The sequence below is a fragment of the Myzus persicae genome, unplaced genomic scaffold (assembly GCF_001856785.1).
Source record: "Myzus persicae strain clone G006 unplaced genomic scaffold, MPER_G0061.0, whole genome shotgun sequence".
Lineage (NCBI taxonomy): Eukaryota > Metazoa > Arthropoda > Insecta > Hemiptera > Aphididae > Myzus > Myzus persicae.
The window spans coordinates 1,423-7,839 of record NW_019101493.1 but is presented as its reverse complement, the minus strand read 5'-3'; the positions used below and the strand labels follow the sequence as shown (position 1 = coordinate 7,839).

At 25.9% G+C, this 6,417-nt stretch overlaps 1 long non-coding RNA gene across 1 annotated transcript; it reads left to right on the top strand.

Moving 5' to 3' along the window:
- Positions 1-398: 398 nt before the first annotated feature.
- On the top strand, positions 399-1,975 carry LOC111029323. The gene is made up of 5 exons (XR_002604005.1): positions 399-554; positions 630-823; positions 1,229-1,495; positions 1,559-1,674; positions 1,735-1,975. It is a non-coding gene; the product is annotated as an uncharacterized LOC111029323 (long non-coding RNA).
- The last annotated feature ends 4,442 nt before the right edge of the window (positions 1,976-6,417 follow it).

The window sequence follows — 6,417 nt, the reverse complement described above, 5'->3', positions numbered from 1 at the left end:
CCTATGACAGTTGACCCATCTAATATCTTGTGTGTTAAATTAATTTTAAATACCACACAAATACCTAATAAATTACAAAAATACATCAAAAACAGTGGCGCACAGCTTTTTAAAATTCAAATTTCAAGTGCTTAAGATGTATCATAGATCTCATTATTCTATATTATGTATTTTCCTGGGTCCCCACATGAGTCATCTCAGAGGGGCCCAGTATTCTTGTGTATATGAAATAAAATAAAATAAATAACCCCTTCCCCCCTCAAAAATAAATCCCAGTTGCTCCACTGATCATAAAATATAAATTATTTATCAAAACTTATAATGTTAAGTAAAAGGTTATATTATTTCATTTTTTATATAGATACAACATTCAACTCTATTAAAGAAAATTGATCACATTTATAATGCAGCGAACAAAAACACTTTAAAGAGATGCAATGATGGATCATTGAAGTATAATGTTGGTAGTTCTCTAAAACAATCAGATAAAAATAACTAGACAAAACAACCAGTTTTAGAAGATTTTTTGAACAACAAAAAATTAACTAGTCAAAGTAAGAATGTGTAATGTTCATTTTTATTTTTTGTTTTATCTATTAAAAAGTTTTTAATTGCAGCCTGATTTGCAGGTTAGGTTGATATTTACATGACTACATGACTATATACTGATACATTGCTAGTGAACGATACGGTTGTTAATGATTTAGAAGAAATCGACACATTCAACTTGAACATTCTAAATTATGAAGACCATGATTTGCCATATGCATTATCAAAACACCATCGATGTTATTCACACACGATAAATTTAATAGCAACAATGGTAATTAAACATTTATTTAAGTAGATAACCTAATATAGTTAAATTATAAAATACTAAAAATATTTTTATCAAAAACAATATATTTTGAGTAAGTATAGTGATCATGTTAAAACTATTAGTTAGTAGGTTTAACACTTAATACTCATAATCAAATTTGTATGAGTTGTAATACATTTAAAAATTAAATTTTTCTTTCAATTTAAATGATAAAAATATATGAAAAAAAATATTCTAAGATATAAGTATGAATATGATTGGTAATAACTATTTTTGATTTATCTATACCCAAATTTCAATTTTAAATATCAATAAATTATGTTTGTTTAATTTTGTATTATTAATTACAAATTTGTACAAATTTACTACAAAATAAGATAATTTATTTGTAGAACTTGTTTTTTCTAGGACTCTAAAAAAGCTTTGTCTAATCTTGCATACAAAAAACAGTCAAGAAGAACTTTTGCCAAGTCTACCGCTTTTTGAAACAAACAAGGTCGCTCAACTAAGTCAGCTGATTTATTCAAACAAAATCTGGGTGTTTATTTAATTGCACCCAACAAAACACTTTGGAATTCACTGTTTGAAGCAATGGTGCTGCTTAATAAATTAATTTAAAAAAATGAACTTAAGTTTAGAATAATAATGGACAATTTGGCTATTGGCTATTGGCAGGTAAATTGTAAATCTTAAAAAATTATTTATTATTTTATCTATAATTTTTATGAATTTTTTCAGATTTGATAGAAGTGATATTGATTTTGTGTGTCAACATCAAACAATTATGGGGCCAATTTCAATAAGCTTGGCTTTATTTAAGAGGTTGATTGCATAATTTACCCACTATCAAAAAAGTAAGATTAGTTGAAAACTTACACTATTAGTAATAATATTACATAAACATTTGTACTTAGTTTTCAGGTGTTTTTGAAGTACAACACTCCACTACCTAGCTGTGCATCAGTAAAGAGGGTGTTTAGTGTTGGTGATGCAACAATGCAAAAAAAAGAACAAATATGACGGATCAATATTTTAAACAAATAATGTTCTTAAAATGCAACACTCAAATGTTAGATTAATATAATATATTATGAATGATTCAGAATTAAATTGATTTTTTTGTTTTGTATTTGAAAATCATTTCAAATACTTTACTATAGAAAGTTTTTCTGTGGTATTTTCAATACTTTATTGTATAAGTATTTGAGTAATTACTCAAATGCTTTTTAATAAAACATATATGTATTAATATATATATACATATATGTATAAACATAAAATGTTAAGTATATTTACCAATATAGATAGGTTTATCAAATTTAATAATCTTGTTCCCTTGATTGACTGCTTTAGGTTATCAGTTATCACTGTTATTGGTACTGCGTTTAAAAGTGGACTTATAAATTAACTTCTTGTATAGCCCATTGTAGGTAAACAAGGGAGAAAATAATAATAAAAAAATCACAATATACTATGTAATATTATGTAGGTTTTTTTATTTGTTAAAAATCCATGAATTTCTTTTTGAAGTCTATAAAATTAATATAGTATTTTGTGGTTTTCAGTTCAAATTGGTCTTCTGTTGTTCATTTTTATACCAATTTTTTAGAGCCATGCCAGCACATAAACAATATTCTTGTGGATTTAGTTTTAGGAGACAAAATCCGGATAACATATATGATAAATGTTATTATTTGTACGAAGAAAAGTGTCAAGCCGAAGACTGCTTAAATATCATTAAAATATAATGTAGGTATCTGCTGTATAAAAATTAATACTGTTTTGTAATGATGTTAAGTTAATGTATTAGATAATGCTGATCCAATACAACTAAATAAAAAAATCCAAGCACTGCAAGTACTTTTAAATTTACCAATAGCTATAATGTAGAAATATTTTATTAATTGTTTATTTGCATGTTTAGCGAAATAAACTATAAAGGTGACAAAACAGATCAAACGGTATGAGACAGGTATTAAACTTCTTATAAAAATAAAAATAAAAAAAAAAAACATTGATAATTTCTACTTATTATCATACATTTACATTGTAGTCAATTACTGTTGTTGATAAAATATACCAAGAAATTTTTGGTTTTATTTTCTATAAGCCAAGTATTCAAACGTCATTTGTTTTTTTTTTTGGAAATATTTGTCTTCAAGTTAGATAAAGCCGATAAAGGTATTCATCTCGTTAATAACAATTAACTTCAGCTACTTTTGACAGTTGATGTATAAAAACTTACTATTTTATAAAACTAAATTATACAATAATCCCACAAATAAATAAATAAATATTACAAATAACACATTATAGTTTAACCGTTAAGACTAAAAACAATATTGCTAGATGCCGGACGTAAAAATTGACTCGCGACAGTAGTGTATTTAAAAATCTAAATGGCCTATACTCAGAGTGCCGTGTTCTGCATTGTATAGATTTAAACACTCCCAATAATATTCTGTTTCGGAATTTGAAATAAAAAATGTATCGTGTAATCCAAAGAAGTCAAAAACTCGAAAACTGATGACAACATATTATATTATAATACCTATCATCTATGGCAAAAGCCGATCGTCGTCACTCACCGGAGACGATTCGCAATTCTAATAATTTCATTGAACAAAATGAAATGTGTATGGCAACAATAAACATTTACTCACATATTTCATTTTACTCAAGTAATTTTTACAAAAAATCTCGATTTTTCAATTCGGATTTAGATGAAGGAAGAAGTTGCTCGATATGGCGTCTGCACTCAAGATATGGCGCCTTGCTACAGCTATATATTACCCGAAGAGTCGATGTATACGTAAGTTTGAATACTTATTCTTTTGGGGCTTAAATATTTTACTTTTTAGTCTCAAAATTAAAATTTGTTGTGCTACCCGGGTGAAGTAGGGGCATATTTTTTATTCCAGAGCGCGCAACACAAAAAAATACGGTAGGTATCACAAACGACCACGGCAAATCCATATTATCCAGGTCGCAGAATAATAACATATTTATAAAATTAAATAGATATAAATAGTGTTGTGCATACTAGTCATATTACAGTAGTACACGGGAGTTTTTATGTCCTGCAAAATTTAACAATTTTTATTTTTAGTTTATATAAATGTTAAGTGATATATGAATATTACTATGCCGTCGGCTTGTGGCATGAAAGTAAATAAGGAAATTTTAAAATTTAAATATTCTCGAATACCTTAAAATATACCTAACCAATGCACTCAAAATGAATACGTAAAATATTAATTATTAATTTCGTGCTCGACAGCAGTATTCAGAGAAAAGATTTAAGTTGGAATATTACAAATTATAGTTGGTTAGTCGGTACTCGGTAAATTTGATGTATAAGGCACTGAATACCTATTTATGTTAAATCTAATATGTAATAATCACATTTATTTACAATAAGATTTGTATTTACTAACTCATAAAAAAAATGCCTGTGCTTTGAATATTTAAACACCACCTTCATCAATTATTAAATTAAAATAATAGGTACTTTATAAATTGTTGTAATTTAAATTTAAAAATTATAAACTATTTTGGTTATTGTTATATCTCATTTCATTATCTTAATGATCAAATCTCAAACATGGACCTCTTTGATATAAAAATTTGTAATATAATATCTATCTATGGTTTTAACTTATTGACGTAGTATAAATTATAATGCAATCCGTGGCGATTTTCTAAGTAGTTGCAAAGACGCGATCGATCTAAAATTTCAGTTAGCCAAGCAAAACTTAAGTTCAGTCATTGGTATCTGATTTATTCCGCAGTTCACACACAATAATCAAGGATTCCGCCGAAGCCCGAAAGCGTCGATGTTTAAAGTAATTAATTTTGGTTTCATATTTTTTTGGTGCTTAAATTTATTTTTTATACTTCAAATAAAAATTTAATTTCATGAAAAATAATAAGCTACCCCTGTGTAGACACATTATTTCTGAGAGCAAATGCGTAAAATACGAGAAATCAAATAATATACAAACGCCGCTCGTCGTCGTCGTTTTTCTGCTCCCTGATCGTAGGGTAATTTAAAGTTATTTCAATGTTAACCCTTAAACTTCTTTAAGATTTCGAGCGGAGCGATGAGTGTATTGATTTTACAATTTATTATTTAATTTTTTTTTGTTCCTGTCTTTAAGTTATTTTGGGAGAGTAAAAGTGCTTCGATTTTCTTCAACAGCATATTTTCTGTTAGAAATGTAAATAGTATTGGTAGTTCGAGGGGTCCAAATAAAAAAATTCTCTATAGTTTTCAAAAGCGGCAGAAAAAACAAATAAAAAATTAAGGAAAAAAGTGAATTTTTACAGAAACCCGGTTTCGACCAAATTGATTTTGGTTTTTGATGTAACTCTCAAAAAAAAAAAAATACCGTGGATATATATATAAATTTTTGCTGAATATTTATAACGGCGTTTTCTATAAACCATCAATTTTGACAACACATTTTTATAAGCGTTTGAATTTTGAATTTTGACAAAATTATTATAAGTCACGGAAATGTGCAAAATATTTTGAGTTAGAAATTCATAACCTTTTAAAGTATATTATTATATTTTATAGGTACCCACAATGACTTTTCAAACATACTTTTTTTAAAAATTAATTTAATCTACTGCGTAGTACTAATACTTACTAGTAAAATAAATTACTTTAATCACAATAATATAATCAAATATACTAAATAATTAAGTAATATTAAAGACTGACAGACCGTCTTCTTTCAGAATCGTTTTTCGTATACAATGATTTTTCATCGTTGAATTCAAACTTAACATCATCCATTACAGTGACCAACTTGTAATCTAATATACAGCAGAGTGACCTTCACATACCAGATTTCTTTAATTTAATTTTAAATATCTTAACATTTTTAACTTAACTGATTTTTATTGCTAAACATTTATTAAATAATGAGTTACTTTTAATCAAATCCAAGTTGCGTAATTTGTTTATAAAAAATGTAATAAAATTATAGTAAAAATTATTATTATTGATGATGCATACGGATAACATTAAAATTTACTTTTTATTATTTTAAAACCAGAAAACTAGATATTTAAGTAAATAAAAAAAAATAAGTTAGTTGTAAGTTTCCAAATCAATTTTAACTTAACTGAATTAAAAATAAAATTAGGAGAATTATTAACTTAAAACTTTTTGAAATGTTTCATATCGACTTAACTTAACTCAGTTAAAAATTTTCATTAACTAGCCCAGGGTTGTAGTTATTATTATACTAAATTATTTTTATATATAGGTACTCACATAACATGTTATCTAACTCTAATTTATTATAATAATTATTTATTTTCTTAAACACAATATTTCAGGAATTAATATATTATAAATTAATTAATAATAAAAATAATTGATTTGAACGATATTTTAAAATATTGAAATAAAATAAACACACTTACTAATCAGTAATGGTAACTATAGTCCCTGTGTATTATACTATTATTAAAATAAAAATGAAACAATAGCAGAGTTCTAGTAGATAACTAACTTGCCGTGCCTATAGTGAAGAAATATGACTTTCGTAAGGTATAAAACTTATACGTTATTGAATAAAATA